The 21,772-nt window shown below is 44.2% G+C and overlaps 1 protein-coding gene across 2 annotated transcripts in view; it reads left to right on the forward strand.

Moving 5' to 3' along the window:
- dyrk2 (dual-specificity tyrosine-(Y)-phosphorylation regulated kinase 2) overlaps nt 1–20,762 on the forward strand; it is a 102,035-nt gene extending 81,273 nt beyond the window's left edge. The window contains exons 1-2 of one of the 2 annotated variants that reach the window (XR_013580199.1): nt 5,871–6,044; nt 16,418–20,762. The gene's annotated coding sequence lies outside the window, so the exon portion shown is untranslated. Of the gene's footprint in view, nt 1–5,870; nt 6,045–16,417 lie in introns of those variants that run through there. The other variant, XR_013580200.1, reaches the window with a different exon arrangement.
- The last annotated feature ends 1,010 nt before the right edge of the window (nt 20,763–21,772 follow it).

A 21,772-nucleotide genomic window follows, 5' to 3' on the forward strand; every position in this document is an offset into this window, starting at 1 on the left:
TGTTTCCCGCCTCTCGGTAGTCTTGAATTTTCACACCCTTTTCGGCTGGGGTTTCCCACCCGATGTTCAGGGCAGCACCATTTTGCGCACCCTGTATGGCTTCTGAATCTCTTATTGCACTTTCCATGGCCGGTGCTATCTCTAGCGCCTTCATGAAATCCAAATTCACTTCGGACAATAATCTTTTCTGAATAGTGTCCTCATTCACATCACACATTAAACGATCTCTGAGCATGTCATTTAGAGATGTACCAAACTCTCAAAGTTCCATTAGCTGCCTCAAATTTTCCACGTAGCATGCAATTGTCTCACATACTGTTCACTATTGTCAATAAACTCCTAAGAATGTCTCCCTGCCTGTGGCTCCTTGTTCTGATGAGCAGTGTTCTTGTCACTCAGATGTGAAACCTTTCTGCACAAGATAAAAGCAGGTGTCTCAGTCCAGTGCCTCTTCCCTGTGCTCTGCAGCCTTCAGACCACAGTGATGGTCCAGCCTCACACTCCCTGGAAACATTACTGATGCCTGCACCTCGGTGGTGCTGGTCATTGCTGCCAGAATGTAGTAGGCAGGAGCCACAGAGTTTTCTCATTCTCTCTGCATGCTCTCAGCACCTTTAAGGTGGGGCTGGACCCCATCACACCAGCATCTGCGACCAGTGATGCTGTGCACCAGCTCCTGAAGGGCTGAGGTGCTGAATGTGGACACAGCATCAGGTGCCTCTGAAGTTTCATGGCTGAGTCTCTGAGATGGCCCTGATCATGGAGCGCAAGCGAGTTGCCCTCGGCCAGACAGGAGTCAGACATTCTCAGAGGCTATGTGAAGATTTATGGAGTATCCTCACTGCATGTTGTCATCATCCTCTTGCAATCGAGCGACTATTAGGGTCTCCACTGCACCTCCATGACAGGAGCATTCTCACAGAGAATATTGGCGCTGCCATAAGCCAGACTAGAGTCAAACGTTCACAACTGCGATGTGAGAATCTATGGAGACACCTCACTGCATGTTGTCATCATCCTCCACAAATCTGGCAGCTATGAGGGCCTCCTGAGCATGCCTGCCTCGTCTAGCCAGTGTGCGAGCCTCATCCCTGTCATCGTCACCACCGAGGACCCCCTCACCCTCATCCTCGTCGGCGTCCTCCTCATCCGAGGAGACCTCCAGCTCCTCCATATCCTCAGCCAACTCCTCTCCCTGTTGCAGCGTCAGGTTGTAAAGGGTGCAGCAGATGACGATGCATAACACCCTCTGTGGACTGTATTGCAGGGCTCCATCAGACCGATCCAGGCACCGGAACCGCATCTTCAGCATCCTAAGGATCTGCTCCACCAAGTTGCGAGCTGCTGCATGAGCCTCATTATAGCGTCGCTCTGCTGCAGTCTGAGGCCGCCGCACAGGCGTCATCAGCCACGGCCTCTGCAGGTAGCCCTTGTCCCCAAGGAGCCAACCCTACAGCCTCTGTGGACCTGGATGACTGCAGGGATCTGTGAGCGACTCAAGATGTAGGTGTTGTGCACACTCCCTGGAAACCGTGTGCACACCTGCAGGATGCGTTTCTGGTGGTCGCATACCAGCTCTACGTTAAGTGAGTGGAAGCCCTTGCGGTTGATGAAGTCCACTGAGTGTAGCGATGGAGACCTGAGCGCCACATGAGTGCAGTCAATCATACCCTGCACCTGTGGGAATCCCAAGATCAGAGTGAATTCAATGGCCCTTGCATCCTGGCTGTCCCGGTCCCGGGCGAAATGCGCAAAGTTGTGTGCCATGTAGGAGATGGCATCAGTGAGCTCATGGATGCATTTGTGGGTGGCGGATTGTGAAATCCCACAGAGGTCACCTGTGGAGCCCTGAAAGGAGCCACTGGCATAGAAATTGAGCACCGCAGTCACTTTCACAGCCACTGGCAGTGGATGCCCTCCATGTGCCGTTGACGCCAAGTCCTGCAGTAAGTGGCAGATGTGAGCCACCAGGTTCCTAGAAATGCGCAGTCATCGGCGACACTGGTTCTCAGTCATCCGCAGGAATGGCAGGCAGCGTCTATAGACATCGGGTGTCGCTAGGCGCTGACCAGCCATGGCTCACTGTCGCTCCTGGGCAGCTTGTGCAGGAGCCCCTGCTGCCCCTTCTTCAAGAGGCTGCTGCTCCTGCTTTTGCAGACAGCAGCCTCATTCGCTTTCTCCTCTGTCTTCTATGGTCTCTGTAGGCCATCAAGCATACAGCTAGGTCACCAGGATCCATGATCCTGATGTAGTCCTCCTGCAGCATGAAACAGAGAGAGAGACATGGTTATCATGGCCGCACTTAGCAACTTTCCTGGTCCTGTGTGACCGCCCCTTAACCCTTCCCGGAGAGTGCTGGTCACCCCTTGGTTGGCCAGAGATGGCTGCCCTGTCAGCCTGCGACATGGGGGACACTGGTCCAAACCAGGATGCTGAGGTTGCAAGGGGCTGTGAGCCCCTCCAGCAGTGACTGCTACATGGCCAGCGTTGGCGAGGAGATTGTACAATGTGTGCAGGCCAACTGCTCCGCGGTCCAGTAAAATGGCGGTGGACTCGAAGTCTGTGCCAGGAGGGTGGGTGCGGGGTGGGTGGGTAGGGGGGCCGGGGTGTGGGGGGGGGGATGCGAGTAAAGTATGGAGCACTTGGTGGCCCTTTGGTGCCTCCACACTGCTTGCAAGGTTGGGCAGTCTAGGAGCCTGACCCCAATCATATCACTGTGGCTGCGCCTGATCTGTCCTGGCTGCAGATGCATGGTCAGTTTATACAGGTGTCCCTACTGTGTGGCCACTTCCCTCGCCTACCCTGCTCCCCACCTCGATTGCCTGTCTGCAGGATGTAGCACTTGACACCCCAGCCACCGACAATGGTCGCCTCCGAGGCTGGCTAGCACTTGCCCCTGGACACCCCCCCACCCCCCTCATCCCGTTACAGCAGTCGCCTCCGGGGCCAGGCATCAGTTGCCCCCCCTCCTCCCCCCCCTCCGCCCCCCAGATGCCCCTGAGGCCTGTAAACAATGGGTGAGCTGTGGAGAATGCTGCTGCTCACTCACCTCAGTTCCCCCAAAGTGAAGGCCGCCAAGTGTATGTCGTCTGCGTGCTGTTGTGAAACATGTCAGTGTTCTTTCCCGCTGACTTGGAAGTGATATTTCCTGTTTAGCACTTCATCAGATATACAGCTTCTTGACAGTTTATAGAGATGCCAGAACCAGCTACCTCCCCACCGAGCAGAAGAATTGGAGGGAGAATCATCCCCATGCCACTCTTGCATACCTCCAAGCAACCAGCTGGGAAGTGTTTGAGGTGGCGAGAAGCAGCCCTCAGCCATAGTGCATGGCTTTGGATGTCCAAAGGGACCTAGGCAGAGGGGGCTAGCTCTGCCACATGGGTCTTCATGATTTCAACCAGGATGTTGTCAATGGCCATGTCTTTCACTGTCACATGCAGTCAGCTACTTTTTAATGTCACGCACAATGAACTAAATTGGCTGGATACTAATATTTTAATAGTAGGAATCTCAGAAGGAGGGTCATCCACATGATACATTTGGCTGAAGAAACATTCAAATGCTTCAGTTTCATTTCCTGTCATCAAGTGCTGGACTTCACCTTGTTAAAGAAGTCGCCTCCTTCCTACTGGTTGCCTATTTCCAACTACATGTGGCAGGGTGAGGGAGTTTTGCTCTTATCCATTGATTTTTAGGAGAACATAGCTGTTCCTGGCACACCTTTTCACATTCCCATTGAACCATGATAGGTCTCTCAGCTTGACTGCAATAGAAGAGTAGGGCTGAGTTGGGGCATGAGAATACAGATTATGATGGTATACAACCCTTCTGCAGCTACACTTCAGAATACCTTAATCTGAGCTGCTGGATTTGTACTTAGTCTACCCCACTTAGTTTGTTGTTGTGCAACATTATACAATGTAGAATGTCATCATCGTACAGCTTCAGTTTGCACAAATCCCCTCCTACTGATTTTATCGTGCACAGATGTGTCTACAATAGTTAAGTTGATGAGGATAAAGTCAAGTAAGTTACTCCAATGCATTGGTTTATTTACCACCTGATATGGATCCAGTGTCACAGCTACATCCTCCCAGGCCATGCCAGCTCAGTAGTGGTACTACTGAACCACCTTGGAAGTGAATATTGAAGCCCTGCCATCCAGAATAGATTTTGCGCCTTTGCCTCCCCGAGTGCCTCTTTTAAGAGATGTCCAACAGAAAGGAGTACAGAACAAACAATAATTTGCATTTATATAGAACTTTCAATTTGGAAAACTATAACTTACAGCAGTTGACAGAAGTGCCTGCCCTAGCTGTAAGGTTAATTGCTGTTAACGCCATAGGATTGTCACAACCCGAGAGAATTTAATCAGATGCATCTCCAAACCTACTCATTTTCCTTTCTTCAATTTTGCCTGCCATTTCCTAATCCTCCAGACTTTCGCCATGACAGAAAAGGGTCCGACTGGCAGCCCTACAGGGAAGAGATGGATGCTGCTGATGTAAGTAGGAGATCTTGAAAGTGCCTCAATGGAGGCATCCTCTGAAGAGTTATAAATAGATGTAACCATTGCTGCCAGGCTGTCATTGTGAAGAGGGAAGCCCACCGCAGCGTGGCATGCAGCTGCCACTTTTACCCTCTGGCACCACAGCTCTGGGGGGAAGGGGGTTCAAAGGAGGGCCCACTAGTCCCGACCTGCCACTGCAAGGCTGCCTCCAGTCAAGCTTTGGTCTCAGCGTGGGGCCCGTCCGCGATCTGGAAGATCCCAATTTGACCCGACGTGGGGACTTAATTGAACCGCTGCCAGGTGGTTAGCAGGTGCCAGTCAGACACTGCCACTTGCAAGGTGAAATGAGATTCTCTCATTGTCCTTCTGCTCCTGCCTCCAAACGCATCTCTGCAGGGCGAGGAAAATTCTTGGATTTTTCCCTGTGGATTCTGTTCAAAACGTTTTCTTTAGCCGATTCCATTTCCACTCATTGAAAATTGGCAGTGTTCATGATGTTGTCAAAGCTGGGAAATTACTTTTTAGTTTGGCAATGCTGGGAAGTAACTCACTTCAGCCAAGTTTCCCTACATTGTTTCACGTGCCAGTACATTTGAAATATTCCAGCCAATCCAAACAATAACATGCCAAAGTCGACTTACGACCTTAGAACCAACAATAATCACCAATGCAAGTGCCAGATACTGGCACAGTACTTTAATAAGTAGATTCAATTCCAGAATTTCTAACAAAATACGGTCACCATGGAAGTCAACAGTGAAAGTAAATCTAACTAACTTGGAACTGCAAAAGTAATGACTAAAAGCGAAAGAATCTGAAGCTGTAGGGCACAGTCATACTAAAATTGTGACGTATGTGCAAAGTGGTTCTGCTTTCACAAGGATGCTGCAGTTATACCGTGAATGTAGCCTCATTCCTGAGTCAGGGCCCAGCTTTGGTGAAACAGAATGAGACTCCCTGTAGGAGACAGTTTTGCTGCATTTCACTTCCTAGTCAGTTCGGGCCTTGACAACTAATTTGCAGTTCACAAGGCTGTTGTTGGCAGAAGCTGAAACTAGTATGCATTCATGCTTAACTTGTAGTATATGTGAACTACTAGATTCCTGCCTTCAGAGTTGTGCTGTCAAATCAGGAGCATTTTTGCTCTATTCTTGCTGATTTTTTTATATGCAGAAAACAGTCCAAGAATAAGCATTTATACACTTTCCTGGAAATATTCTCACTCATTCACATGCATGCAAGGAAAAAAACAATCTAAAGTAACATTGAGAGCAACAACAATTTGATTTATACAGCACCCTTAACGTAGAAAAATATCTCAATTTGCAGCACTGAAATTTAATAAAAATGTGGATCCCAAGCCAGAGAAAGACAGAAGAATTGATGAAAAATTTAGAGGATCTTAAAAGAAGAGAGGTTTAAGGAGGGAATTTCGGAGAACGAGGCCTAGGAAGCAGTTGGAATGACTGCCAATGATCGGACAAACAGAGGGCAGGAGATCACATGAGGCAAGAGTCTGAAAAAATTTGAGGTAAAAGGGCTTCCTGAACTGGAGGAGATTCCAGAGTTGGGAGGGTGAGGCTATGAAGGGATTTAAACATGTGGATGACCATTTTAAATTTGAGATATTAGGGGCTTGAAGCCAATTTATATTAGTGAGGACAGCAGTGATGGGTAAGCTTAATGTAACACAGACTATGGAAGTGGTGTTTTGGACAAGGCTGAAGTTTAGAGAAGGTGAAGAATGAGCGACTGACCTAGGAGAATATTGCAATGATCAAATCTGAAGATGTGAGAAGTATTTCCCACACTGCTCCATTTCATACACCAAGGCCTATAGGTTGCTTTATGCAGTAGTCTTAAGTTTTCAGAATTTAAGCAAAAATGTATATAAACCATTTGTTGGTGTCATTGCCCAGGCTTTACTGGGATTACATTGAATTTCTTGAGTCTCCATTTAAAATGGATGTTAATTTGAAGGCACGTTCTGTCATTTTAGAAATTACACCCTTAAATATAAGTGCTTTTATGAACTTTGATCCTTCTTTCCAGGAATCTCTCCTTCACTCTTCCACCACTTTTTTCCAGGCACTTTTTGATACAACTGCAGCACCTGCAATGTTTGTCTATTCACCTCTTCCCAGAACGCTGTGTAGGGCTCCAAACACTCCTTATATCTGAGCACTGCAATTTATGTGTACATCCCACAAGATAACAGACTGTATTTTGTCCTCAAAGTATGCCATTCTCTACTGTGAGGAGGCCAAATTTCTATTGCTTTGCTGAATACCTTGGTGCTGTCTACCCTTGCCATTTTCTTTCATATCTAATGACTTCTGATGAAATTTTTCTAAGAAAAGGATTGGGAATTCAGTGGCGCTTAGTTTCTCCCCAAATTATGGCCACGGCCTGATAAGTTTACAATGCTGCAGCTTATTCCCAAGCCCAGGAATTTCAAGGCTGCAAACTCCAACCACACACTGGATTTTGCTTCATTGCTACTATTAGCCCCTCTTCACCAATTGGAACAATGTTTTGTCCAAGAACTTGAAAGCAATAGAGTACCATTAGGACATTAGATCCTGAAGTTGCAGCAGTTTAATTCTGAATGTTCATGCTGCTATGTACATTAAAAACATGCAATATATTTTTTAAAGTTTAAAAGTTGCATTGTTTACGATCATTTATTTTGCACATGATACAAAAATATGACTAAATTTGTGAGCAATTTGGAATGAATCAAATCATATATTACTTGAGGTGTTCCAATAACAGCAATTACAGGCAAAAACCAAATGGTGTATACGTGGCATAAAATCTAGTGATTAAGCAACAGCATTATTGTCATTCCCTGCTGTCTTTGTAAAATGAAAGCAATGGTTTTGACAGTTATAAGTAGAGTTTAAGTGGCATTGAAGGCTGAAGGAGATGGTTGTAATGTCATCCCAGCAGAATGTGTGTACAAATGATTCTTGGGAAGATGCAATGATTTTTTTTTTTGCTATTCTAAAACAGAATTGCAAAGGATTTAACATAATACTGCATCAAAAGCTGTGCTTTACAGGTATATTTCAGTTGTGAGAAAGTGCCCAGAGTACTGTGTGTTGTATATCTGCACACATGTAAAATAAACCTAGTATAACATTGCGTGACTTCCCAGAAACATTAACCTATCCTCTTATAGATGGTGCAGGTTACCAGCATTTGTTGGTATTGTTCCAATACTATGGGAAACATATCCCGTGCTTACATCAAATGAATGTTCATTTAATATAATTCTTCACAGTGGATCTAGGCAATTTGTTTTTTCTTCTGGAATAGCTCATCCTTTAGGTATGTTTTCAATACAAGTTGTTCCTATTTCTTACTATGAATGAAAGAAAGCAGCGGTCATAAAGACAAAAGAATGAAATGGTGTTCACCTGAAGTGCTCTTTCATTGAATCATAGAATGATGCAGGATAGAAGGAGGCCATTTGGCCAATCATATTTTTGCCAGTTCTTCAAAGCAGCAATCCAATTAGCCCCACTACCCTGCTCTTTTCCCACAGCCCTATCAGTGTTTTCCCCTTCAGGTAGTCATCCAACTCCCTTATGAAAGTTACAATTGAATTTATTTCCACTATCTTTCAGGCAGTGCACTTCCTGATAACAACAACTTGGTTTGTTTAAAAAATGTCTTCCTGTCACTCGTGACTCTTTAGCCAACCACTTTAAATCTGTGTCTTCTGGTTACCCATCGTCCCGCCACTGGAAACAACTTCTCCCTCACTTATTTTATCAGAACCATTCAAGATTTTGAGCACCTCTATCAAATTTCTTCTTAACTTTGTCTACTCTAAGAAGAACAATCCCAGCTTCTCTAGGCTCTCCACGTAACTGAAGTCCCTCATCGCTGTTACCATCCTAATAAATCTCTTCTGCGCCTTCTTGAAAGGCCTTGACATTCTTCCTAAAGTACCCTGCTCAATACCCCAGCTGAGGCCCAACTGGTGTTTTCTAAAGGTTTAGCATTTCTTCCTTGCTTTTGTACTCTATGTATCTATTAATAAAGCCAAGGATCCCATATGATTTTTTAACAGCCTTCTCAACTTGTCCTGCAACCCCCATACGCCCCCAAGTCTCTTTGTAGCTCCACCTCCTTAAAACTTGTTAAAATGTTAAAACATTTAGTTCAGATTGCTTCTTCTCATTCTTCCCACCAAACTGTATCACTTTAAACTTCCCTGCATTAAATTTCATCCACCACAAATCTGCCCATTTCTCCAGTCTGTCTATGTCCCCTAAACCTGTTGCTATCTTCCTCATTCTTTACTCCATTTCTGAATTTTATGTTATCGGTAAACTTCGAAATTATGCTCTTTATGTCCAAGTCCATGTCAATAATCTATGAAAATCTGATTATCCTAATACTAACCCCTGGGGAACACCACTAACTTCCCTCCAAGTCTGAAAAACAACACTCTCTGCTATGTCCTTTAACTAAGCTCCTCGGGTCACTCCCATGGTGCTCTGCACCCTGCCAATTCTGCTGTTATCACATTGGTCCAAATTTATCCAAGAAAATTCTTCATGTGACAAAAGGGCCAAGCCTGTGCTTACAAATAAGTTAAAGAATTATTTACTTATGGGAACCTTCTGGTAACATTTCTTGAAACTAGTAGACCAACTACCGGCACATCTTATGTGTGCATAGGTATTTTGTCTATCTCTGTTGGCCTGATAAATGTGAAGATACATTGCTGTATGAATGTTTGGTTGCTCTTTAATCTGATTTGGTTGTAACAGTGATCACTGTTGATGTGGCTTGAAGCATGTTTCCTTTGTGGGCACGTCACAGTACTTTAGTGATGGATTAATCATTGAGGCAAGATAAATGATGGAACAAGTGCTTCTCACTTTCCTGGACAACTAGCTTCACCAGACAGACTGGGACCACAAACGGAGTAAAAAGTACTGACACTAACATATGGCAGCAGACCACTCCCATTGAAAATGAAAGAGGACATCAATGTACCTGGCAGGATACCTGAAAATTGTGCTTTCATTCCTGGAACCCTTATTTGAAACTTGCCCAGACCAATGGAATTAGGGTTCACGCTTTGCAGACTGCAAGCAAGAAAACCTTAGCATACTTCTCAGAAATGTTTTTATATATCATGGACGAAGCTGTTTTTGTTCTACTGGATTGCAGTGACAGTATCGCTGCCTCACAACAGAGCCAAGCACAGTCAGCTGCAGCTCCAAACTAAGATTGTTGGATTTGCTTTCGTTGCTGGCTAGGACCGTTCCCTTTTTTAACAAAGGTCAGCCTTAGCAAACCTGGCACATTTTCTTTGGTGTTGTTGCCAGGGGTATTGAGTGTGTATGGATTACAAAACTGGCAGCTCTTCATAAGTACTTAATTGGCTGTAAAGCACTTTAGGACATCCCGTGGTTGTGAAAGGTGTCATATAAATGCAAGTTTAAAATTTTTTTTCTTTGTATTGGGAGTCAGTATCGCTAGCATGGCAGTACAGTGGCATAACGACAACTTTAATTTGATAGCGTCTGTTCCTATGTAGACAAACGGAACAATTTGCGACAGGAATAAACAGCAATCAGCTGAATGGCAAGTAGGTCTTTTCTTTGAAATGTTTCTGAAGACTTGATAAAATGCCAAGGAAGTGCAAATCTTTTCTTTAGGTATCCCATCATGAAGGCAATGCCATATGGAGACTAAGATAATAGTAAGATGTAGGAGGCGAATGAGAATTGCAGAATTGAATTTGTTTTCATCACAGAAAAGATAGTTAGGAGAGCGTACAATAAAATTCTGAAAAGTATAACAAGTCTTTTAATTAAAGCCTTTGTAGTAATACAATAGGACATGGCTATTATTCCAATAGATCTGATGTGGTTCATGTGTTGCAGGATATTCTCCATTTATAAGGATAGTCTTACAGATATGGGGCAGCAACCATTTCCATGTTATATTTATTTATTCACTCATAAAATGTGGCGTCACTGGCAAGGCTAACACTTATTGCCCATCTTTAATTTCTCTGGAGAAGGTGGTGGTGGTGAGCTGAAATCTTGCAGTCCATATGCTGAAGGTCCTCCCACAATGCTGTTTGGAAAGGAGTTCCAGGATTTTAACCCAGTAAAAATGAAGGAATGGCACAATATTTTCACGTCAGGGCGGTTTGTAACTTTGAGGCGTACTTAGAGGTGGTAGGGTTCTCATTCTCCTGCTGCATTTGGACTGCTAGTTGGCTGTGATGATGGGTTTTCATGCCATATCGTCCCAAACCCACCGTATTACATATGCATTCTCGGGAAATACACCATTTCCATGGTGGGCGGGCTCTCATTTGCCCGCCATGCCATCACCTCACTGCTTCATCATACCGAGCACCACAGGACTGCAGCAAAGGAGACATGGCCTCAAATGGCAAGAAGACTGTAGCCCTCGAGCGCCTTTTGGACTCTGTGGAGGCCCACTGTGATGTCCTCTTCCCCTACTCTGGCCACAAGAGGGGCAGCTACATTACCACTCTGGCTTGGTAGGTGATGGCAGTGGTGATCAGTGCCAATGTTGCACAGAAGAGGTTGGCCATCCAATGCAGATAGAGGATGAATGATTTCATCTGTGCAGCCAGGGTATGGCAACCATCTCACCATTCTAAACTCTCTCACTCAAGCCTATTACACATTCACTGGTATCTCACTCTCTGCCAGCTCAAGGGGCCTCACTACCCATTCTCACACACAAACCCTCACATGTTCATCTGGCCTCATCTCTGGAGACTGCCTCCTCAGCCCTCACCAACTTGAGGCCAATTGCACAGATCAACATGTGTCCCCCACACTCACCCTGGGATACCCTCCTTCCCCAGTACAGCTGTCATCCTGCAGCCTCTTCCCTTGCCTGAGGCCACGTCTCCCCCTTCCGTAAGCAAGACCTTGCCTTGCAGCCATTGAAAAGCCTCCCACATATGGCTGATCTGGTAGGTAGAGACCTACCTGTGAGCTCCCCTAAAAGTGATGTGGTGCTGTCTGTGAAACCTGGCGCTGATGACTGCGAGTGCTGACTGAAGCAAGATAGGCAAACAAACCTTGAAGTCCCGAGTGAATTGAAGCCCACCAAGTGCACGCCTTATAGATGCTGTTGTGAAACACGTTGGCGTGTTTTCCCACTGGTGTGGGTGGATGATCCAGCGGAGGGGGATGAGTCCGGCGGACTGGCCTTACAATGATATGCAGATGTATTACAATGAGGTTCCCAATGAGCGATGGTGGCGAATGCAGCCCGCTATAGGTGGGTGGAGTGGACAATCGCAAACTGGTTTCACGACATCGCAAACCTGATTTTTGGCCTTCTCACCATATTGTCCGCTCATGCCACCGAACACGCCCGACATCGACGGGCACCGAAAATCCCGGCCATTAGAACTAAAAGCTGACAAGTCCCCAGGTGCTGATGGACTTCATCCAAGGGCCTTAAAAGAAATAACTGCTGAGATAGTAGATGCATTGTTTTTAATTTTCCAACATATCCTTAGATTCTGGAAAGGTCCCAACAGATTGGAAAATAGTGAGGTAACCCTCTGTTCAAGAAAGTAGGGAGACAGAAAGCCCCAGGAAACCACAGCCCAGTTAGCTTAACATCTGTCATGGGGAATATGCTCCAATCTATTATATCTATTATTGATGAGGTTATCACTGGGCACTTAGAAAATCTCAATGCAATCAGGCACAGTCGGGTTTTGTGAAAGAGAAATTGTGTTTGACGAATTCATTAGAGTTCTTTGAGGAAGTAACTAGTAACGGGGATAAAGGGGAACATGTGGATGTTTTTTTTAATTCGTTCATGGAATGTGAGCACCATTGGCTACGCCATCATTTATTGCCCATCCCTAATTGCCTTTCTTCAGAGGGCACTTAAGTGTCAACCACATTGCTGTGGGTCTGGAGTCACATGTAGGCAAGATCAGGTGACGTCAGCAGATTTCCTTCCCCAAAGGACATCAGAGAACCAAATGAGTTCTTCCAACAATCGGCAATGGTTTTGTGGTCATTAGACTTTTAATTCCAGATTTTTATTGAATTTAAATTTCACCGAAGTCCCCAGAGCATTACCCTGGGTCTTTGGATTATTAGTCCAGTGACAATACCACTATGCCACCATGTGGTGCATTTAGATTGCCAGAAGACATTTGACAAAGTGCTACATCAAAGGTTACTACACAAATTAACAGTTCATAGTGTAGGGGGTAACATACCAGCATGGATAGAGGGCTGGTTAGTTAACAGGAAATGGAGAGTACGCATAAATGGGTCATTTTCTGGTTGGCAAGATGTAACGAGTGGAGTACCACAGGGATCATTGCTGGGCCTCAACTATTTATAATCTATATCAATGAGTTGGATGAAGGAACAAAATGTATTGCTAAATTGCTGATGAGACAAAGATAGGTAGGAAAGTAAATTGTAAAGAAGGCATAAGGGATATAGATAGGTTAAGTGAGTGGGAAAAAATTTGGCAGATAGAATATACTGTGGGAAAATGCAGCATATTATCTAAATGGAGAGAGATTGCAGAACTCTGAGATGCAAAGGGGTCTGGGTGTCCTGGTACATGAATCACAGAAAGTTAGTTGGCAGGCACAGCAAGTGATTAGGGAGACAAATGGAATGTTATACTTTATTGCAAAGGGAATGGAATATAAAAGTAAGGATGTTTTGCTACAGTTGTACAGGGCATTGGTGAGATCACATCTGTAATAATGTATACAGTTTTGGTCTCCTTATTTAAGAAAGGACACAATTGCATTAGAAGCAGTTCAGAAAAGGTTCACTTGATTGATACCTGGGATTGGGTTGGGGAGGTGCATAGTGTTATCTTATGAGGGAAGATTGGGCAGGTTAAGCCTGTATCCATTGGAGTTTAGAAGAATGTGAGGTGATCTTATTGAAACATATAAGACCCGAAGGGACTTGACAGAGTGGATGGTGAAATGATGCTGCCCCTTGTGGGAAAGGCCAGAACTAGGGGATGCAGTTTAAAAATAAAGGGTCTCCTATTTAAGACAGTGATGAGGAGAATTTTTTTCTCTGAGGGTCGTAAGTCTTTAGAACTCTTTTCTCTAGAGAGTGGTAGATGCAAGGTCATTGAATATTTTTAAGACAGGTATAGATAGATTCTTGACTAACAAGGGAATTAAAGGCTATTGGGGTTAGGCAGGATGGTGGCGTTGAGACCACAATCTGGTAAGCCATGATCTTATTAAATGGCAGAGCAGCCTTGAGGACCGAATGGCTTACTACTTCTCCTAATTCATATGTTACGTATGTTGGTATGTAACCAACTTGCATCAGTGATAGAGGGTGTGAATACTTAAGGTGGTGGATGGGTGATAATCAAGTGGGTTGCTTTGTTCTGGATGGTGTCAAGTTTCTTCTGTGTTGTTGGATCTATTTTAACTTCTGCTTTACCTTATATTATTCTATTACATTGACAAGGTTGTTGCTGGCAGGCCAATATTATATAGCACAAAAGGAGGCCATTTGGCCCATCAAGTTTAGACTATCCATTTTGAAGAACAATTGGTTAGTCACACCCAGTATTATTTGCCAATGACCTGCATTTTTCTCCTTCAAGTATTTATCTAATTCCTTTTTGAAATCAAGTATTGAACCTATTTCCACCATCCTACCAGACAGTTCCTTCCAAATCCTAAATACTCTGCCTAAAAAAGTTTTTCCTTATGGCTCCTCTGGCTCCTTTGCCAGTCACCATAAATCTCTGCCCTCTGATTATTGACCCTTCAGCCATTGGAAAGTTTCATGCTTTTTAATTCTATATTTTCATGATTTTAAACACCTCTATCAAATCTTCTCTTAGCCTTCTCTGCCTGAAAGAGAGCAATCCCAGCTTCTCCAGTCAATCCATGTAACTGTAATCCCTCAACCCTGGAACCATTCTAACAAATCTCTCCTGTATCCAATTAGGATTGATAATAAATGCCAGTGAAACCCACATCAGTTGAATTAATTTTAAAAAAGCCAGATGAGGCTGCTGTTAGCCTTAATTATGTTAATTAAATCTTCAATTATATTCTGCTCCTGTTCCCTGTTCATATTGCATACACCTTGAGCAGTATTGCAAGAGGTCTTTGTGTTCAGCTGTTAACAGGGGAAAGCCATCACAGAGAGATCAGGATCACATTACTGAACCTGCTTGTCTACAATTCTGCAAATGAAGCTGCTTTTTTACAGGTTCTTTACACTGTAATCAATTTCAGAATTTGTACAGATATTCCTTTCACCTTGATGAAATTTTAATTACAGTCCCAGATACAATGGTGGGACCAATAATGAGGTAATGCTGAAGCATAATACTGATGATAATACTGAAGCAGTCCCTGTCCAAATGCAGCAAGACCTGGACAATATCCAGGCTTGGGATGACAAGTGGCAAGTGACATTTGCGCCACACAAATGCCAGGCATTAACCATATCCGACAAGAGAAAATCTAACCATCACCACTTGACATTCAATGGCATTGCCTTCGCTGAATTCCCCACTATCAACATCCTGGGGGTTACATTGGCCAGAAACTGAACGGGACTAGTCATATAAATACTGTGGCTATAAGAGCAGGTCAGAGGCTAGGAATCCTGCGACGAGTAACGCACCTCCTGACTCCCCAAAGCCTGTCCACCATCTACAAGGCACAAGTCAGGAGTGTGATGGAATACTCTCCACTTGCCTGGATGAGTGCAGCTCCCACAACACTCAAGAAGCTTGACACCATCCAGGACAAAGCAGCCTGCTTGATTGGCATCACATCCACAAACATTCACTCCCTCCACCACTGACACGCAGTAGCAGCAGTGTGAAACCATCTACAAGATGCATTGCAGGAATTCACCAAGCCTCCGTAAACAGCACCTCCCAAACCCATGGGAACACCACCACCTGGAAGTTCCCCTGCAAGTTACTCACCATCCTGACTTGGAAATATATCACCGTTCCTCCACTGTCGCTGGGTCAAAATGCTGGAACTCCCTTCCTAACAGCACTGTTGGGTGTACCTATGCCACCTTGACTGTAGCGGCTCAAGAAGCAGCTCACCACCACCTTCTCGAGGGCAATTAGGGATGGGCAGTAAATGCTGGCTCAGCCAGCGAAGCCCATATCCTGTGAATGAATAAAAAAAAAAGTGGTTTGGGAACCCTTTGGAATGTGGTGCATGCTTTACTGTGGCCCTTTAACTGAGCCATGGCATTAACACCTGCTTCCAGGTTTCCCAACCAATTAAAGAGTGCAGGCTTGATAACGACATGAAGTGCTCTGCATTTAATAGGACCCTGGCAAGGGCCAGAATGGCTGTAGGAAAATTCACTTGTCCTGACTGGAGGAAGTGCAGCCAACAAGCACTCTATGAATTCCCTCCATTCTCCTGAAGACCTCTTGCAGCACTCCTCTGACCGACACGCCTTACAGCTTCACTCATGCCTCAATCTTCAGGCAGATAGACGAACAGCTAAACTTGACACACACACTCATTTATATGCCCATCTCTCTCAGTCAGTTTCAAAAACTTCTGTCATTTCATCCTACTGTCATTGCAGAAGAGTACTCTCAGCTCCAGGAAGAGGCTGATGCCTGCAGGCACAGCCACCCTGATATCGCTGTGGAGAACACCTCATTGGAGTTCAGCAGAGTGGTACGGACACTGATAGTAGGTGACAGAGAGCAAAGACACAACAGATTTTGATATGTTGTTGCTATTTGGCACGTTTCAATCACTCTTTTTTGATTATTATCATGACTGACTGAAATACCAAGATCTGCACTATGCAGATGTTGAAACTTTTCCACATGCCTGTTCTAATTAATGTCTTTCAACTCCCACAGGTCTCAGGTGAGGGAGCAATGGAGCATGAAGGAATCCTCAAAGAAAGGCGCATACTCTGAGGGAGCATTCAAGCATATCCCTGACCACTGCAGAAACACGTGCCCTGGTGTGGACAGGAATAGAGACAGTTAGATGTCACCTGGCATCACAATGACGGAAAAACTGTGACGGAGTGAGAGCGACCTACAACTTCAGTTAACCACAGACATATTGAACTGTTTAAAGAAGACCTGTTCTTTTTAAAAAACATACAGGTAAATTCATTGACCAAAGATGGATACCAGCAATCACCTGATGTCTGACACTATAAAGTTGACTACTTCTCTGGAAAGTCTATATAAATTGCATTGCAGACCCGTCACATGGAATTTCACACCTGTGGGGGTGGGGCAGGGGGTGGTTGGTGACCAAGTCCATTTCAAACACAGATTCTTGAAAGGAAGGCATTAAGGATGCAAAATGCTGGTGTTCGATCAGGTACTCATCAGACATTCAAAACCCCCTATGGAAATAACCCCATCTCCTGTTGATTTATATCTTTAAAAAAAGTGTCAAAAGGTTTCTGAGATGAAAGATTAAAAAAAACTGGATTACTACAACAATTAGCAAGACATGCTAATTGAATTCCTTTCCGGTAATATACAGAAATGACTTTAAAACTGGCTCTGCCAAGCGGAGAAAAAGGGGACAAGCAAGAAGACAGAAACATGACAGTCATCTAAGAACTCTGCTGAAAAAGAGTAGGAAAGATAGATCTCTCTCCCTCTCTCTCTCTCTCTCTCGAAGCAAAAAGTGTATCTTCAACAGTGTGCAGACCTGAACAAAGGCAACTCCAGAATTCTACCGGAAACCACCTAGTTTCAATGGCCATAACGTTTCACACTCTACACCTCACTGACAAGAAAAGGACTTACTCATATCTTCTGTTAACTTTTATTTGGACTCTAATTTTCCTACTTCTGATATGTGTCTGTGTGCTGTTGTGTCTTTTATTATTTTTTCACAGGTTTTAGTAACTAATAAACTTACTCTTTGACTCAAGAAAACCTGGTTTGATTGGCTCCTTGTTTAAAAGTAGATACATTTGGACTGGAAAAGGTATCAATGGGGGAAAGAAATGTAAAAAAACAAACCTTTGTAACCAACTGAGGGGGTTGAATAAAAGGGGAGCCAGCTCACTCCTCCTCACCTGGTCGTAGCAATGGTGAGACAAACATCACATCTGATCAGGAGAAGGTGTTGGATTCAGGGAGACCAGTGGAGATTCCCCATCAGAGGGAGCAGGACACTCCAAGTTCTGCTCAGCTGCGCACAGGAGGAAGGAGGGAATTTCTGGAACAGCACTGGGAAAAGTCTGTAGTGCTGTTAGGCCATGCTCATCCTTGCAGAGAGCTCGGAGGAGTCAATCTCAAATTTGAGTGTCATAATGTCTCAGTTATTTGCTCTGATGTTCACCTTCATGGAGAGAATGACCATCAATGAGCATCAATTGCGACAGGCCACCAAGTACATGCCTGTCATCAGCAATGGTCTGCACATTCTGTCTGGCATTGGATGGAGAAAAGCCTAGTCATGACCACCTAACGCCTTACAGATATGCATCCATTGCTCTCCAGCCCACTGCTAGCAGAGGAGCATAGGTGGGCACGTGGAAGTGGGGACTATTCCCAAGGCACTTTCACTCCTTATGCCTTCTCCACTCACCTCAGATGTTGTGGCACAGTGGTAATGTCACTGGACTAGTAATTCAGCTAATTCTCTGAAACGTGAGTTCAAATCCCTCCCACGGAACCTGGTTGAATTTAAATTCAACTAATAAAATCTGGAATATAAAGCTAGTCTCAGTAATGGTGACCATTTCAGCTATCATTGATTGTTATAAAAACCCATTGGTTCACTAATGCTCTTCAGGGAAGGAAATCTGCCCTCCTTACCTGAGCCTGTCCTACATGTGACTCCAGACTCACAGCAACATGGTTGACTCTTAATTGCCCTCTGAAATGGCATAGCAAGCCATTCAGTGCAAGGGCAACAAATGCTGGTCTCGTCAGTGATGCCCTCATCCCATGAAAGAATAAAGAAAAGAGAGGCCCACACACTGCCTCTTACCCTAATGTCCAAGTCTGCACAGGTGTAGGTGGGGCAGTCTTTGGTGAATCTTGGACAGGCTCCAAAGCAGAAGGAATATCCTCCATGAGCATCTCATGTGTCAGAGCAGGGGAGTGAGCAGCCTGCCTCTAGCTCTGCCAAAGCTACAATGGTAGCACTACTTAAGAGCAATAGAAAGCCAAAGAGGAAGACTTCTTAGTTGCACAAGGGGGTTCACTTGAGTGTTTTTGCTATGTCAGTGTTATTTCATTTGTGAAATAGTGAATGAGGAAAGGTTTTATATGTGTGCCCTCTTCCAATTCTTCAATGGACAAAAGGCTTCATCAAAATGGTACGCCCAGGGTAGAGTGCAAACTGTGTGCTTGTAATGCAGTGGTTTTATCAATGTGGAAATGCTTTGTGCTGGGGCTCTGGATGGTGGAACAGAATGTTCATGGTTACAGTGCCATTTGGCTTTGTGCTTTATGTTATTTGAACTGTGCCTCTGAGGCTATCACAGGCTTCTCTGACAGCCAGATGTGTGGCTGTAGCCACCTAGCCCATATGCTCCTCTTCTCCCAGTTCCTTCTCATCCTTGTCCTCCTCCTTGCAGGAAGATGCCGAGCAGCTTACAGCTTCATCCCCCTGCAGCTCCATTCCTCTCTGCAATGCCATGTTGGACAAGGCACAAAAGACCGCCACCATTCTCGATACCTTTCCTTGTGCAAACTGTAGAGCCTGCCCCCAGATCTGTCAAGGCATCGGAATCTCATTTTCAGCAATCCAACAACTTGCTCAGTGATCAATCTTGTGGTGATGTGGCTGCTGTTGTGCCTCTCTTCAGCATCATTTGGCAGGGCTGCTGACACGGGTGTCATCAGCCAGGTCTTCAGTAGGTAGCCCTTGTCTTCAAGGAGCCACCTACTCAATCTGCTTGGAGGTGCCAACGCCTACTGTAGACTTAACTAGTGTGTCGGAGTCATGGCAGTTTCCGGGAAACCTTGCACATGCGTGGATTTTTTTATTCTTTCAAGGGCTGTATGCTTCGCTGGCAAGACCAGCATTTGTTGCTCATTCCTAATTGCTCTTGAGAAGGCAAACTTATAATGAGAAACTTTTTAAGTTTTAAACTTTTAAACTAATTGATACATTTATAATGATCGCAAACAACCTGCACATGGAGGGAGTGAAATTTCTTTCAATTGATGAAAGCTCTAGGATTATCTGATGGCTCCTTGATAGCCACATGTGTACAGCCTATGACCCCCTGAACTGTGGAAAACCAGCCACTGCAACAGAAACAAATGTCTGATTGGCCTCATTGGTGCCAACATATTGCACATATTGAGCGGCCTTGGCAAATATGGCATCTGTGAACTGGGAAATGGGTTTGTGGGCTGCAGATTGTGAGATCCTGCAGATGTCCCCAGCTGATGCCTGAAAGGAGGGGCTGAAGGTGAAGAAATTCAGGGCTATGGTGCCCTTGATCATCACTGGCACTGTTGCTCCATCACATCAAGGAAGCTGATCCTCTGTAGACCCTGTTTGAGTGGTTTGAGCTATAGCTCTGTGTCCCTCCCCTCTGTTCTGTGGAATGGGATGTAGCCATGGGGAAAACAGCTGCTGTACAGCATAGCACTGATTGATTGCCATTGAAACTCGTTTGAATATAAGTAAGTTTACTAGGTGTCTATATTCAACATAGGGAAGTATGGTCACCCTAGCTGTAGCTGGTGTTGCTGCTCCTGATGTAGCTGGTGTTGGTGTTGTTGCTCCTGTTCCTCTTTAGTGGGTAGTATAATAGTTGCAAAGATGCTCCCATTCTGCAGTGAAGGCTGAGAACAGTTAAATAAGTTAAGGTAAGTAAGGTGCAAGGTAAGCAAAATGACTTCCATAAAGTTGCCCCTATCCTTTAAATGAGGGAAATCATGTTCTCAAGACAAGGGCTATGAGTACAAGCCTTCCCCATAGGCATGGCTACAGTTGTTCTGTTTGACTATTTAAAGATGTAAAACAGATGGCTATCCAACTGCTGCTCATTTCCCACTGTTGAGAACAGTTACAACCAACCTAAGTTTTGAATTCAATATATTAAGGCTACAAAAGGAAAAATGGTAATAGCTCTAACACTGAGCTGCTAACCAAGCACAGACTGAAAATCAAAGAAATCTAACTGTCTCCGATTATTCTATAACATTAGTTGATCCACTGTGGTACTTATGGGTGAAGGTTAAAATAAATGAATCATGTCTTGTTCCTCCTAGTCTTTCATTCTCTAATTCGTTCTTCCATTCTTTCATTGCTTCTGATTGCTTTCTCTCCCTCCTTCTGTAAAAAAAAAGTTCCCTTTTAAAGAAATCTGTATAAACTTGCTCCGATCCAGTTACCATGGCAACAGTTGAAAGTATTGCTGGAAGAATTTTTCTGGCAAATGTGTGTGCATGTCCAGAAATATTAATTTACCTGATCTGTGTGATGAATAGATGTTGTCACATTGCAAACCATAAAAAGTCTGTGTGTGTGTATGTGTGTATATATATATATATATATATATATAATCTATTTATGAGATGTGGTTGTTCATTTTAAATTTCATTACTGCCTGCTGAGTGAGAATCACCCAGCAATCTGGTTTCTCGTTCTTAATGTTTTCTACAGGACAGAGATGATACATATCACTGTCAGGAATGCAAAATGTCACTTCAAAAGTATTATTCCCATGTAAATGTATTTTGATAGCGAAACCATTTAGCACAGACTGCTCGTTTTATCCTCAAATCAGTCAATTTAAAATGCTGGGAAATGCAAAATAGTGTTCTGGAAATCATCACTTTAATTTGATAAGTTTGATTGACCTACAGCAGAGATCTTTCCTGTATCTTAAAGATAGAGAGGTGTGTATTGCAAAATAAGCAGTGTTCGTCGAGGTTGAGGTTCGGCTAGAGGAGGCTAGACTAAACCTAATGTACGACACCCAGGTTTAGTTTTACTCAGAGTTAGTGAAAAGTCCATGTCCTTTGTGAGTTCTGTATATACAATGTGGTGCAAATGCAATGTTCTGGAAATAGTGAAATCTGTTGTATCAATTTTCTACTACAACCTAATCAATATTATTAAACCTGATTTGTAGTTTAGAGCCCAAGTCTCGTGGCCTGATGATATTTATTCTTCTGCTATCATAGGACTAGGAGGACACAAGGGGCTTGTATTAATTTAGTGACTATTACATTAACAAGGGCGCCTGTACATCCCTTAGGCAATACTAT

The sequence above is a fragment of the Cetorhinus maximus genome, chromosome 22 (assembly GCF_964194155.1).
Source record: "Cetorhinus maximus chromosome 22, sCetMax3.hap1.1, whole genome shotgun sequence".
Classification (NCBI taxonomy): domain Eukaryota; kingdom Metazoa; phylum Chordata; class Chondrichthyes; order Lamniformes; family Cetorhinidae; genus Cetorhinus; species Cetorhinus maximus.